Source organism: Nipponia nippon, unplaced genomic scaffold (genome assembly GCF_047370975.1).
Source record: "Nipponia nippon isolate SJK-2023a ecotype South Korea unplaced genomic scaffold, ASM4737097v1 scaffold_2, whole genome shotgun sequence".
In the NCBI taxonomy this organism is placed as follows: Eukaryota; Metazoa; Chordata; class Aves; order Pelecaniformes; family Threskiornithidae; genus Nipponia; species Nipponia nippon.
Genome location: NW_028262336.1, coordinates 27,875,056 through 27,890,642, shown reverse-complemented (window position 1 = coordinate 27,890,642; position 15,587 = coordinate 27,875,056). Strand labels below are relative to the sequence as shown.

The following is a 15,587-nucleotide window of genomic DNA, read 5'->3' as shown; positions in this document are numbered from 1 at the left end:
GAAACCGAGCCCGTGCAGCCATAAAGCCATGAAGGCACCACAGGGAAACATCTGCTTGGTAAGCAGGAAAGCACCGGTGCAGTGAGCATCGCTACGGTCCCGTACTGCCCGAGAGCATCAGGTAACTCACATCTTGAAATAGTTGAAAGCTGGCAGCAGGCCACCGAGGCAATTGCTTAGATGGCAGCTACCCAACGGGTTGGCAAACAAGCTTAGTTACCTAGTAAAGGTGGTCTGTAACTAAAGGGTAACGAAAATTATACTGGAAACTTTCAGAGCACTTTAAAGTGGTCAATTTAAGGCAGGGCCCTGCCCACTGGAAGTGGTCCTTTGCTGAAGGCCTCACTGTACTTATGGATGGTTTTGTCCAGAAAAAACAGTGTTAGGTGCATTCTGTGTGGGCTGGGAGGAATGTTTTCACACTGATATTTATGTGGCATGCTAACATCTGACAGCCATCCAGAGGGGTTTTGGCCAATATTTCATTTTAAATATATGCTGCGCACAACCAAATAAAAGCACGTGAAATGGCATTGCTTCTGAGGGGTAAACTGAACGGCAGAGCGGCCACAGATAGCGGAGACAGACTCCATATGGTAAACCAGCAGCTACAGAGATATAGGTTCTTTCGACAGGAATTTGAGCTATGAAAGGATTTAAGGGGAAATTACCAACCAGTCTGGCATTCAAATGCCAAAATACACAGTCAGACTCTTGGCCGTACAGGCACGCTGTAATGCTCTTCAGCTTTACTTCAAAGGGAGGAGGGAAGTTGCAGGACTTCTCTGTGTAAACCTCAGCCTCTTCATGTATGCAGGAAATCACCATCAGAACACAAGCCCTTCGCTGGGTTAAAACAAAAAGGTGAACTGAAGTATCATATACGAAGAACTTTTCCTTCAGAGGAGAGGAGAAAGAGGCAAAGGATGTTTTATTTCCCTCCCCATCAAAATAATTATTATTTTGGGATGAGTTCACTGTGTATTTTTGGCTATTTTTTTTCCCCAAAATAGTTTCTTAAGGCAAGGCAGACAGAGCCAGAACCTAAGACAAGTTGTGAGGTTACTGTGGAGCAACTTTGCCTCCAAAAGCTCCCTGCCTGCCTCAGCCTGCTGAAGGCCTTCCCAGGATGACTCCAGCCTTGGGCTCCTGTTCCCCAGAGCCTGCACCTTCTGCCTCAGGAGCCATTTCCTTTGGCCGCATTCATAATGTCTATTTAAATCATCACCTGGTTTCTTTTCAGAGCTAGTCAGATTTCTAGAAATATGTAAAAGAGGATGATAGTGACCTAGTAGATTAGGAAATAAAAAAGACATTGGAAAAAAAATTAGGAGATGTAGTTACTTCTCATTTACGACTACAAAAGAAAAAAGAGGGGGGGAAAGCTCCAAGAAAGAACAGTATTTAAAAACAGTATCTCTTCTACCTTGAATCTGGATGTAAGCCATAACCAGGCAGCATTCAAAAACTCTGGAAAACTCAGGGAGTTAATTTGGATCTTGTAGAAATCCATATATTGGGGTAAACTTTACAATATAAAGCAGAACAGCTAAAATAAGAGAATGAAGTATCGATAGAGGAAACATGCTTTACTTCTCAGATAACAGCGAGGGGCAAGAAGTAACTAAGATGGGCGCTCAGACAGTTTAGGATAATTTCACACAAGATAAAATTTATTAGATAAATGTAAGGAGCAAAAATTTTTCCTTCTATAAGGATAGATACGGATTTCCATTAGAACTAGTAGCTGAAGACTTCATAGCCCGATTATTTATGAGAATGTGGATATTGTTACTAAAAAACCTGAAGACTGCAGCCCAGATGGGTTTATCATTTTAAGTCTTTTTAAAGCTGGAAATAAAGTCTGTCTTAGTTGATTTATTTAATTAGATATGCCAGGAGGTTCCTACTCTTATATGGAAGCAATTGTAGCTGTAATATACATTACACCTCACAAAGGGGTGGGAGTGAATCAGTCATTCCTAACATACTTCCTAACGTAACAACACTTGCGTTTAAAGCAAAGGGTTAGTAGGTGGACTAGAAAGTTTCTTCGATATATGTGCTCAGGTCAGTAAGATGTACCATAGGAAACGCACCTCACAGACAAGGGATTTAGGCTGAAGCTTGATTAACAAATACCCCAAGGGCTCTTGGTGTCATTACACAAGAGAAAGGTGCTGGCTGAATGAAATGGGGATGTGGGAGCACTTTTCCTCTCCATGGGACCAGAGTAAGGGTCCCGGCTGAAGGTGCACCATGACCATGGGTTGCAAAGGCTCATTGAGGGACAGTCTCATAGGTGCTGACCCCAGAAATTAGTGAGAATGGAGGGATAAAGCCTGCCTGGGAGCCAGTGTTTAAGCAGGGGTATGAGTCCAATTCACCTGACTAGTTCAGTAAAGGTCCCGTGAGTAAATACATAGCCTGGCCATTTGGGACACATCTCAAAGCACTGTAGGAAAGTAGCTAAAGGACCACAAAAACTACATTGGTATCCATATGGCAATAGACAGAGGTTATTTTAGCAGTGTGAAATGTTTTCTGATTCCAACAGCACACAAAAAAGTGCCAAAGCAGTTTGCCAGTGACAATAATGTGTGGTGTAATGGTGAGGATGAAAAACCTTCGGTTGGGTTTGACCCAGCATAAACCATCCCTGGGTCTACTCCAGTAATATTCAGTGTTAACCAACTATATCCAGGCTTTTTATCTGAGTAATATCTGTCACTTGAATATAGATAAATATCAAATTATGTCTACACTTAAGGCAGAGTCCTTAGTGTTGACTTAAAATGTAACTCATGTTTCTAAATCATTTCAGTGAATTTGTAAATCCTATCCTTAAAGTTTTTGAAAAACATATATTATTATTTTTTAGTCTGCTATTTAACACCATAGTGTGATTCTAGCCAAGCCCTGAAATCCCACGCAAGGCAGATTATGCTCGGTTCTCTGGCTGTCTACATATTTTCCTCCCCTATGTACCTTACAAGCCAATGCCTGAATATAGCCCTAAAATCATATCCTTAGTGTACACCCAAGAGACCACATTCACTATCCTGCCACCCATCATATTGAACTCATTGATTCTACCAGGACTGTTAATAAAAGCATAATTTCAAAAATGTCTTTTTACTTAAAGCTTGCTTTTTTTTTTTTTTTTTTTTTATGATATAGTAGTTATGGCAACTGCTTCCTGCCACCTCTGCTGCCAAAAGCCACAATCCATCCATGAAAAAGAGCTCCTCCATCCAAACACATTTTTCAGTGGACAGCAGCATTCCCTGGCTAGAGCACACTCTTCCCTTCCCTTCTGGCAAACGGGAAGCCAAACAAAATCTGTAACAAATGTGAGCTGAGAGTGAGGAATTAAGTGAACTTCTTTCAAATTACTTTGTATTTTTACACGTACATGCAAGAAAAAAGAAAAAAAAACTCTCGGGGAGGGGGCGGGGGGCCAGAAAAAGCCAGCCACCCCCCAGGGCTGTTCAATGAAAGAAAATGTTTTCCTCTCTTATGCATGTTTGGGATTCAAACTCTCTTAAAAGTCTTGGCATAATAGTAATTAAAAAATTGGTGAGTTATTTCCCCTTCTCTCTTAGTTTTATTCTACAACAGAGGTCAGTGGCAGGACTTCTTTAAGTCCGGTGTACTTTTTCCATGATGATCAAAGTTTGCTTTATGAATTTGAAAACAAACTGTCCCTATTCTTTGCTAGTACCAAAACTCTGCTTCTATGAATAAGCCTTTCTGGTCTTGACACAAAATAATTCTTAAATTTCCTGTTTGACAACATGGTAAAGCTTTTAGAAAAGCTTTACAATTATTTTTATGGGCTGTATCCATAAATATTTTTCCCTCCCTAGGCTTCATTCCAACATACAGTTATATGGAGCTTGCTTGTCTTTCCCTTGCCCCGTTGGCTGTGACCTTTTACCCACTCAGAAAATAATTAGCACATTTTCCAGCAGATAGTTGGATGATTTCATGCTATCTTATTGTGAGAAAACATTGTAACAGACCACTTCAACAGTCTGATGTGCTACTCTTTCAAGCCCCTGTATAGCAAAAGAATACAGATGTACAAGAATGAATGTCAAAAAATGGAACGAATCAAGAATCATGATAACAGTGAGATGAACAGCCACTTGTAAAGCAGGAATTCTCTTACAGACCGATTTGGGAAGTTTTGTTAAAATGCAACACGACCCTCATGATACAAGTCGCTTTGAGATTTTTTGGCTGGGTGTGAGAAGAAGATAAGGCTCGAGTTCCGGTACTAATTAGGCATTGCACACATTGTGATCATTAATAATTTCCACCACAGTAGCTTCAGCCTACAAGATATTTTGCAAACAAATTGCAGAAACACGGTGTAGACAGCGTAAGCACCCAAAAGCCCCTTTTTCTCCCCATGAAGTACCTACCTTACTGAGATTTTTGCCTTCAAAATTATTTTCACTGCCTCCGTGCAAGTGATGTATTATATAGCTATATGTTAGGCATTTTAGCTTCTTTTATACAATAAACATAGAGAGCTATTGCAATAGCACTTCAGATTATTTAAAAATCCCTTCCCACTGGTTAACTTAATGGCAGGAGCCATCAAGTGGCCCCCTCACACGTTCTCAGTGTGCAAGTGAGTTGTGTGGCTAATGGTGGAGTTACACGAGCCCTCTCTGAAGAGTAGTTCCAGAAAAGAGGAAGGCTGTGCACCAACAGGGATGTCTGCCCCCTGCTCTTGTCTCCAGTTCCCAAACTTGAGCCAGCATGCATTGCAGCAACAGGAGAATTAAACAAAATGAGAAGAAAAGGCAAAGTGTATACGTCTGATGCCGCAAAATAAAACTAAGTTTGTACCTCCAAGGATTCACTGATTAATTCATTGCTTGGATTTTCTCCCAAACAAGTTACGCTGGGTTGATCCAGGACTAAGCTAGCTAAAAGAAAGTGTTGCCATCCGAAGCGTAATCCTAATCAAATATCCCCAAGTTTCCCTTCACTGTAAAGTTGAGCTGCAAGATTTCAGAATTTGCCTGTGCTTCCACAGGTCAAATGAAGTGGTGACAAACAAAGAGGCACCAGAAGATATCCTTACCCCTGTTTCCCAGCTGAAGCAACTGGAACACATACAAGTCATAATTATCCTGTTTTAAGTCATACAGTGAGCAGAAGCACAGCCAGGAACGTACTGTGGGCTTCTAGGGTCCAAAATAGCGATATAAAACAACTGTTCCTCTTTTACCAGGATTTTTTACAGCTGCTTTCGGCATCAGGTTGACATACTCAGTTATTTTTTTTCATTCAAGTCCCCTCTTGCAGCTGCATCCATAGAAGCAGTCCCCCACTGCAGACACAAGCACTGGTCCTGCCTACAGCAATCTTGACGTGTTGAATTAGTCAACCCAGACACCTTTGCTAATTGACAGAGAAAATTAGGCACAAGATTTGTGGCTCTTGCCATTGACCTTAGGATAAGATGAGCTGTGCCTCGCAGGCTCTTGTTCCTCTCCATTGACTGGGTAAGGCATTTGGCTCATATAATAATTTGGTTATAATATGGTTATATTATAAGCACTATTTGGTTATAATCGAAAAAAGAAACTTGGATGTCAGGGTTTTATTCAGGGAATGAGCTGGAGCATATTCAAGAGAATTCAGTGGCACCTGCGGAAAAACTGTGGAGAGTTGGGGGTGGAGAGTGTCTAGGTTATTAGATGTGGAGAAGGCTTCCACCTTTGACCAGACAAATCCATCCCTGGCCTCAGACTGCTCTACAGACTGCTTTATGGTACAATGGTTGACTTCTATGCAGGTTGGTCTATGAAGACAAACACAGCTGTCATAAATTATTCCAGTGGCATGTTGTCTGCCAAGGGTGTATTACACTGTTCCTCCTATTAATTTTGTTAAGTCTAAATACATAAAACTGTAGCAACTGTTTCATAGTCTTTCAAAAAATTTTAAAAATATTTTTACACTGGGGAGGGGTTTCCTCCCATGGACTTTCGAATCTGCATCTGCAACAGTCTTTATGGGTGTCTTTTAGATTCAACAGAGAGAAAATGGGCACTTCACACATGCTATTCATTTCACCCTGCAGTAGGTGCCCATAATAGGTGAGATGAATTGCACATTACGAATGTGTATCACTTTCCAGTGACAAAGGGACACGGGGTTCAGAGGTAGACAGCCACAGTGCAGATGTCTGAAGCTGAGCGAGATGAATCTCATCCCAGGTCTCAAAAGGGCTGAAAGTGCTTGGGAGCAGTATCCTGTTTCCAAAGAGTTTTCAAGTAAAAACGCAGTTCCAAATGGCTATAATTCTTTCCAAAAATTGACTGGATGAAGGCAGGTTTGTTCTGCAGCATTTTTTTTCACTGAGCTACCATTGTGAGAATTAGTAATGTTCCAGTTCAGACTCTCGCCCTCCCTATCATCCCTCCCCCTTACGTCCTCCAGCTCTTACTTCATTGCAAAGTTATCTTTAAACTCGTGTAAGAAACTGTACATCCTCTTTGGTATAGAAAATATCTGCAATGAATTCAAAACCCCTCAGAATGTGAAGGTTGTATATTTTGCAATGATTGTCAGAAAAATGCTTTGCTCCCCCCCTCAAAAAAATATATTCCTGTGGAGTGATCTAATTTTTATGCTAAGACTTATTTGCAGATTTTTTTACTAATATGAAGTTGTTTAAAATCAAATTATGAAGGCCTTGGAGAGATGCAAAAGTATTTGGTTCTCTTAGCCTTGTTATGCAATATTAAAACTGTGCGTTACTACAGAGCTTTTAAAGTCGATTAATGAATTATATATCAATCCTGGTTATTACAACCCAGTATCCCTATTACACATCTAATATTAGTAAGCCTTTAGCTTCCACAAGCTGTGACAGTGAGATCCAAAATGTAACTGTGAAATATATGGTGGCTTTGAATGCTGTGCATTGTGCAGAATCTCTCAGTGCATAGATCTCGTTGCTGTGCTACAAGCACAAAGAGAACCCAGCTCCTCGCCCATTCATTGTGTGTATACTTCCACTATCTCTTCTTTTTTGGCTTATTTACCCCATGGCGAATAAATGTAATCAAGCCAGCTGGTGCTTCCATGTCTGTGCACAGTTTTTCCGCAGGTGCCACTAAATTCTCTTGAATATGCTCCAGCTCATTCCCTGAATAAAACCCTGACATCCAAGTTTCTTTTTTCGATTATAACCAAATAGTGCTTATAATATAACCATATTATAACCAAATTATTATATGAGCCAAATGCCTTACCCAGGCTGTCAAAAAAAGAAAAAAAAATTTCTCCAAATGTAAAACCTTGACTCCCTTTTCTGAGCTGATACAGTTGATTTAAATGCCTTTAATTTCATGAGTGCATAGGGCTATGGAGAGCTCAACGCTCCGTATGCATCCATGCTGGCTGTGGCAGTAAGAAAGGCAGAAGTGAGCAAAATATTGGACTTATCAAGAGGACAAGCTTTGGAGAAAGTGGTGAAAGAAGTTTTTGTATCCAGGCAGACTTGACACTGCTCGATTCCCACTACATCTCTCCCAGTTCCTCAGAAGTTTCTTTTTATCCTTCTACTTTAGCTGTAGGTTAACAGGCAACCACATTCAAAAGAGAAGCCTCATAATACAGGGGAATCAAACATTTGTGGAAGGCATCAGATCTCTCATCTCCTTTTGGTATGCAAATTATTTCTCTTATAAGCAACGGTGGTGTTCTTTTTCATTTGTATCGTTTATTATTAATAATACAGTGGTATTTGATTAAAATCATGAAACTGAAGTAACAGTAAAAACTGACTCCTACAGGATGTGAGGATTCCTTCTCCAGCACTATTTGTGAACACTCTCATCTTTAGGGTTTATTATAAATTAGATCCCATGCCTGAGTTTTCAGAGGTTATAAATATGAAAGGGATTTTTTCCTCCTTCAACTATTCCATCATAAAATGGAAGGTGACTAGTAGAAACGTGCCTGTTCTTCCCATCGCAGACCACTAAACTAATTTAAAAATCAAAGTAATCAGCCCTACCTATTAAAAAAGGTAGTGACAATAGGCCAGAGCTTCCCCTTGCTAACACTTCCCATTCCATGTAGCTCTGTGGGCACTGGTGGAATGACTCCACATTGCGCCCACATAAATAAAAGCACTTTTGGCCCAATAACCACAGATTTACGAAGGTCAATATACAGCAATGGCATCAGTAGCTCCTAAAGAAACAAATATTTTAAGTGCAGTGCCTAACTCCTGAGTAATTTTAACACATTTGCACTGCTCACCAAATGTCACATTGTTATGTTTACAAAAATATGAATGCTTTCATGTGGGTCTAGAAAAGTAATATTTACAGTACAAAGTTTATCTGCTTATATAAAAGTGTTTGTCCTCAATTTTCCTCTTGGTCTAACATAGAATTATCTAAAATGACTTCTACTTTTGCACACAAAATTACAGAATTAAGCTAGTGAACTATTTCTTTGAATATTATTAGCAATTGGGGGGGGTGTATATATGTGACTAAAGGTTGTTTAGTGCCATCTTTTGGGTGGTCCTAATACTACAGAACAGCTTAATCAAATCAATTTCACATTTGCCATCATTCACGTGGCTAGGAACCCATGTGTTACTAGTTCCCTAAACTTGTTTCTAGAGAGTTTGGGGGTTTTATCCTAGATTACAGCTCTCCGTAAGATTTTGCTTTCTAATGTGAATGAGGTCTCTAAAGAAGAAATGGGCAGAGATAAAGGGGGCTGCACTGGTTTCAGGCTGTGCTAGTCAGGGTGCAGGAGCGTGGCCGCTATTTGGCACCGTGGGACCAACCTGGCAGAATCGGTGAAGCGAAGGTGAGGAGGTACAACCGGTGACGGCAGGTGTAGTTACACCATAGAGGCAGACTGATGCTCAACAGCTGGGTGAGAAAATACACTCTTAGTCCTCTCTTGCTTGGTGCGAGTCTGTTGTGGAGCTGCTGGGGATGGGAAGTGCCTGTGTCAATCTCGTACCAACTTTGAGAACTGAAGGGAAAATGGGTCAGAGGAGCCTTGCCCGTAGCAGCTCTTTGAAACAGGACAGATACTGCAATTTCTACAAGCTCCTTTAGGGCACTCCTATGGTACAGGAGTATATATGCACCCTCGTAAAATCAATCAGATTTCACCCTCTGCTTGCACTGTTCGGTTCATGATAACTGCAAATTACCTTGATAGGCAGCAGACACCGATGTAACAGCTCCTGTCTTCTGCATTATTTTTTTTTAATTTTTCAGGGGAAATTGTTTAAAAAGGTACGTGCCTTTAATTATGAGATTTCAGTCTTCTTCCAGCATCAAAATGCTTCCAGCCCTCCCCACAGCCACAGTTACGTGAAGACCATACATGGCTGAGTGGCAGTAGTCAGATGACAAAGAAACTCAATGTGAGGATGAATTGCTGGGAGTGTTTCCATGCTGCATACAGAAATCCCCCAGCCCTTTCTTAGCACACAAATCCCCAAATCCCCAGCAGCAAAATATTTTCCTATTTAGAAACACTGGGTTTTTTCCAACTTTGTCCAACATTCATGCTATTTTATAAGATAATTATCTATGTATCCCAGTCACACCCTGCATCACCAAATTTCTTTCTTCTGACTCCTAACAGAAGACCAACAGTGAACTCATTAAATTAATTGTTTATATTCTGTCTTTATTCCATATTCCCTGCTAGGTCTAAAAACAGATCATATGTGAAAAATAAATAAAAAAACAAGCATCCAAAAATCCAACTTCACACCTACACTGATGCCACAGAATTAAAAGCGTACATGAAATGTTACGCCCATGGTACCTGGTGATTAATAACCAAATCTAGCCATAAAACCCTGCCTTTTCCACAGATGGTCTAAAATAGGATTAGATGACCATGTCCCTTTGAAAAGGTTGGTGGTCAACTGGTTTCATCTTAGGCAAGAATAAATGCAGTGTAGTGAAGCAGGTAATGCTTTCAGCTGGGTTTCCTTTTTCCTTAATGAGGTGAGAAGCCTTTCTATCCCTTATCCCATTCTTCCCCGGGACAAATGAGCTACTTCCCATACCAAAGCCTAATTTCACGTGCAATAGGGAGAGTACAGGACCTGGAGGTAGCTGGGCTTCGGCTATCCCCTTGCCAGCAATGCAGGCCCAGAAAGAGCAAGCAGGTCAAGGTTTGTACTGTGCTCCCTGACTCATGGTCCCAGAAACAGCACAGGCAGAGCCAAAGGAATTACTCATGTGTGGAACAGCATTTATTGTAGATATTTACAGCATTTGGCCTTGAAGTCTAGAGCACCAGCTGATCCTTTTTTGCTAGTTGTTAGGCTTGAAATGACATATGCACACACTGCAAAATTTTGGACAAGGCAGCCTCCCCAATAAAATGCTGATGTCTGCAATTAAACTTATCTCTGTGTGGAAATGTTCCCCAGGCACCACTTCCTAGTCCAAGTGCTTGTTGGAGGCTTTTTGGAGGTGTCAGAAGGTTTGCATTCCCCTGTTCTTGGACAATCAAACACTGCTCACAAGCTTGTTTGGATGTTGAAATAAGCCCAAGCAGGGAGTTTATGCGTGTACGGTTTGTAGCATTTTAGGGACATGAGTCTGGAAGGTACTCCCTTCATTGGTGTATCCCTTCCTCTGCTGTGGTAGGAGATAGATACATGTAATTTAGTTCAGAAATTTATCAAGTTCAATTTTATAGCCATTGTGACCTTTGTCTCCATCCCTCCTGCTGGAAAGCAGGTCTACACATATGCACCTACAGCAGGCCTTATCGTGAAACTGCACCCGTGAGAGGCCACACAGGCTATGGATGCAGTGGTCTCCAACATCAATAACCTGGTCTCTTTTCATTGGCACTAATAACTAAATGTCTGGCTCATGGACAACCACCATTTATATTGCTCACAGCTAGAGCTTTTGGTACTTCTCACATTATAACTGTACAATCAAATGATCTAATGGGAGTTAAACACACAGCGTATTTCCATAGCTCTTTGCGGAGTTGCAGTAAAGAAGAATTGCACTGTGCTAAGAAAGCGGCGGGTGTGTGCCGGGACACTGCTGTAGATGGAAGCTAAGAAGAGACTTCCAGCCACATAGATCAAAGCCCTCGAACGCAAAGGAGATGCTCAAATGACATGAAGTCAATGGGCCTCTGTTCAAGTGCAGCTGTCCACCGATATGTGAAAAATACTGTGGGATTTGGGCCACAGAGATTAACATAAAGCAACAAATTCTGGCAGTTTTAGCAGCGGATGTCCTCACCTTAATTGACTTTTGCTTTTCTGCCCTCCCTGAAGCAAACAGCACGAGTTAATGCTGTCACTTCTTACAGTTTCTGAGCTTTTAGTGTCTTATGTCATAGCTTGAGTGTTTATAGTTTTTCAGCTTGTTTCCGATACTATGTTTGAGTTTGAATTCTTTTGAAAAGGTAAAAAGAGAACATTTTTCTTGGAGAGTTTTGAAATCCACATTAATAAAGCTGGCAGGGCCCTCCCAGTTAAATTTGGTTGCACTTTCTTGTCTTACTAGCAATTTCTTTACACAACCTATTTTAGCTCATGTGTTTACCATATAAAGCAATGACAGCTCAGTTGGCATCACTAGAATTATATACATGTATGGTTTTATAAAGTGGAATTTTTTTACCTCTCTGTTTGCTAAAATACCTGATGAAGCTTTGGTTTTAAAAGGTGTGTTACATGTGACAGCTGTGCATATTTGCCCTGTAGCTAGGATTTTTATACTACTTTCAGTTCATAAATTTTATTGAGCAACAACCTGTGAGATTTTTAAATAATCAAGAAAGAAAATGTTGGTGAGAGAAGCAGCACAGAATAACACCGATTTTCTTCTTCCCAGCTGATTAGGAATAGTGCTGTTCTACTTTGTAAGTGTAAGAACAAGTCCAGGCTCAGAGGGAGCCCGCCTATGGGACCTTGGAGGTCTCAGGGAAGGGGTTTCCCTAGCTGCTTTCGTTTATGCCTTTGAAGCCACATAATATGTAACCAGACCATGCTTCCCCTTGGGGTGTCAGCCTCAGAAGCCCAGAAAGTCTCCTCCAGTCCATGTCCCTCATTAACTCTTACAGGATTATCCCGGGCTGCCCCTGGACCAGCCCAGCACCACCCTGCTCTCACCAATGCACCACTGAAGAGCAGCCCATTGGCGGCCACATGACTTCGGCCAGCAGCTCTTCCGAGCCTGAAACAGCCTGGATCGGCCGCAAGCAGCTGCAGGACACTCTCGCGCCCGCCTCTTCACCCACTTGCATTTCACAAGGGGCACGCAAGCGTCCCTCTGCCCAGGCTTCAGCAGGCAGCTGAGGCAGGCAGAGGCGACTGCAACCCAATTTGGGGTTGCCTCAGCTGTCCTCCCTGCGGATCCCAGGGAGCCAGAGGCCAAACTAGGCATCAGACTCAGGCCTCTTTCACAACAGGAGAGGGCATTGCCAGCCGGGAAGGGTATATGACGCCTGCCTTCTGGTTAGGCCCGGCTTATGATCAGAAATGACGGCTGAGTTTGTGCAGGCAATAAAATCAATTATTCTGCTAAAAAAACCTATTCCATGTGAAACTACCATGCATTTTTCTGTCCACAATATTTTAATCACATATTTAAATATATTTTGAACTAAAGCTTAATATCCTCTAAATAAACAGAAGGTGGAAAACAACAAGAGAATGAGTCAAAATACTGAGATTAATTGGTAGACATAATAATATCAGAAAAAGCTTTCCCCATGCCTACTTTGCCCCTCCCCTCTCTTCTTAGGCCCACATATTCCTAGAAGACTCAAGACATTTCAAAACTTGTGATTTTTTTCCTTGATCAACCTTAATCATACACCCAAACCTCTACTTTTGCTTTAAGTATAGCTTTTAAGTTTAAAGCACGCATTTTGCAATCTGAACCTGTCAGTCAAACATGCTGTGACTTCCCCGTGATGCTCATGGAAATAAAACTGAATGAAAAGGTTTGATGAGCATCCCATGCTCCCAGATTTTAGTTCTTTATCACACAAGACAATAATATATCTTGTGCCACGCTATGTAAAAAAGAGTTGGTGGCACAGTGAAGGCAGCACATCAACAGGGGTCCCAAGCATCTCTTGCAAACGTGTTCACATACTTAGCTTTATACCCACTGGAAATCAAAAACCTCATCTACACCACAACAGCGAAGGCTTTGCATAAGGGTTTGCGTACTAAAGCCAAGAGGAGAAATTTAGCGATGCTAAATGGAACTTAAAAAGAAAGTTTTGTTGACTGGCTTTTTGGTGTTTGGTCTTAAGCAGCGGTGATGTTGTTCCACAAGACCTACCGGTAACAGGAGTGAAAATACAAATCCAGGTATTGATTTACTAGTGTCTGTTTATTTCTTGTTATGCTCTCTTATAGGGTCTATGGTATAAACTGACACAGAGGATGGATGGAAGGAACGGTGTTTTGTTTTAAAAACTTAATTTCTTGTATAAGCCATTGCACATGCTACCTCTTGATACCATTTGTAAACAGAATATTTCAGCCAACATTTTATTAAGTTTTCAATCCTGCAAACACTCAAGGGGTTAGCAAGATGCTAGAAGTCAAGCCTAACTATAAATATTTCCAGGATTGGGGCCTACGTGTCTGCTCCAGTTCTCTTTGTTAATATCATGTGATTGAGCTACATGTTACATTGCTGCAATGAGGGTTGCTCACATGAGCAAAGTGTATTAATAGTCTTAATGTGGAGTTGCACAAGCGAGGTTATGTGCCAGAGAAATAGCTCATATGAGCTGCTCCAGATCAGCTGGGGAGATAGCAAGTGAAACTCTGCAGTGAACTATGACAGCCATTTAAAATCTTCCGAAAACAGGAGGGAGCAGCAAAGAGAGGCCCACACCGCCCCTGCGCTCACGCTCTTGCTGCTGAGAGCCGCCGGTCCGATCCAGCCCCTTGATGGCGGAAGGCAGCGGGTGCGGGTGCACGGCGGGAAGCCGAGGGCGGCAAGAGGCCTCCTCACCTCACCTGCCCTCCTCAGAGAGGAGCAGAGGAAGCGTCAGCACAGGACAGCCAAAAACGGGCTATCAGCAATCCAGGCCTAGTAAAAATGGTTTGATCGATTTCGTCAAGTATTTAGCTCCTGAACAGAGAGCCTGGTATTAGATTTTTGCATGGCTTGGGAAAATCTTCCTCTCTGAGCAGGCAGACGAGAAAATACGAGTTTCTGTGACAGCGGCAAACATGACACCACTGCAGCGGTCGTTCTCCCCGCTTCTGCTGCCCCCTCCCTGGCACCCCGGGCCAGAAGGGGAAAGGCAGAGGGAAAAGGCAAAGGGGAAGGGCAGCAGGTGACAGCGACAGTGAAGTCAGGCAAAAAGACAATGAGTTAGAAAGCGAAAACTACAGGATATCGTTCTGCATCGCCTTTCTGCAGCGTTTTTAATCAGAGTACCTGTACCAGGTGCAGGTGCCCAGGCGCTGGCAGGGGGCTGCAGGGCGGCCTCTGTGAGGAGAGGCCAGGGCTGCCCCATGCCGGACACAGCCGGTTCCAGCCGGCTCCAACGGCCCCACCGCAGGGCACGGCTGAGCCCCGCAGCCACCATGGCGGTGCCTTGGGGAAAGCCTGGGTAAGGAAGGGCAAAACGCTGCCCGGCAGTGAGGGGGAAAGTGTGAGAAACAGCCCTGCGAGCCCCGAGGGGAGAGGAGGAGGAGGGGAGGAGGTGCTTGAGGTGCCGGAGCAGGGATCCCCCGCAGCCTGTGGGAAGGACCCACAGTGAAGCAGGTCTGCTCTGAAGGACTGCAGCTCGTGGAGACGTCCCATGCTAGAGCAGGGACAATATCTGAGGAGGAAGGAGCAGCAAAGAGGAACTGTCATGGACTTACCGCAACCCTCCATTCCCCGTCCTCCTGCACCACTTGCGAGGGAGGCAGAGGAGTCAGTAATTAAAAAGTGATGTTAAGCCTAAGAAAAAAAAGTAGAGGGAAGAGGGGGTTAGGTTTTGTCTTTGTTTCCCACCATCCTACTCTATTTTAATTGTTAATAAATTAAATTAATTTTTCCTAAGTCAAGCCTGGTTTGTTCATGACAGTGACTGGTAAGTGATCTCCCTGCTTTTATCTCGATCCACGAACTTTTCTACCTTATTTTCTTTCCCCTGTCCTGCTGAGGAGGAGGAATGAGGGAGCAGCTGGATAGGCAGCTGGCAGCCAGCCAAGGTCAACCCACCACAATACCCTATGGTTCTTTGCCTAAGATTAGTGTTACAACCTTTTATTTTACTCATTTCATCGCTAAAATGGGAGATACTAAGCATCCCAATATCTTAGGCAAAATCTGTGATGAAGTCTTGTAGCCAGCTCAGCTGACCTTGTGATTAAAACACCGTGTCAGCGTTGACATACAGATACAGTCAGAACTGAGGGAGACCTTCTAGGTGTCTGTTCTATCCCAAGACACCTAAACAAGTCTTAGTGACTTGTGCCGTTGAACCTGAGAGCAAACAAGGATTTCTCATTTACCTTTTCCCTAACATTAAAGAAGTACAAAGAAGCAATCTGAAGTTCCAGA

General features: G+C 42.5%; 1 long non-coding RNA gene across 1 annotated transcript in view; it reads right to left on the bottom strand.

Annotated features, from left to right (window-relative positions):
- Positions 1 to 15,587, bottom strand: part of LOC148055703 (uncharacterized) — a 41,396-nt gene that overhangs the window by 16,190 nt on the left and 9,619 nt on the right. Inside the window, exon 2 of the long non-coding RNA XR_015704524.1 lies at positions 14,903 to 14,981. This is a non-coding gene — a long non-coding RNA (uncharacterized LOC148055703). The remainder of the gene's footprint in view (positions 1 to 14,902; positions 14,982 to 15,587) is intronic.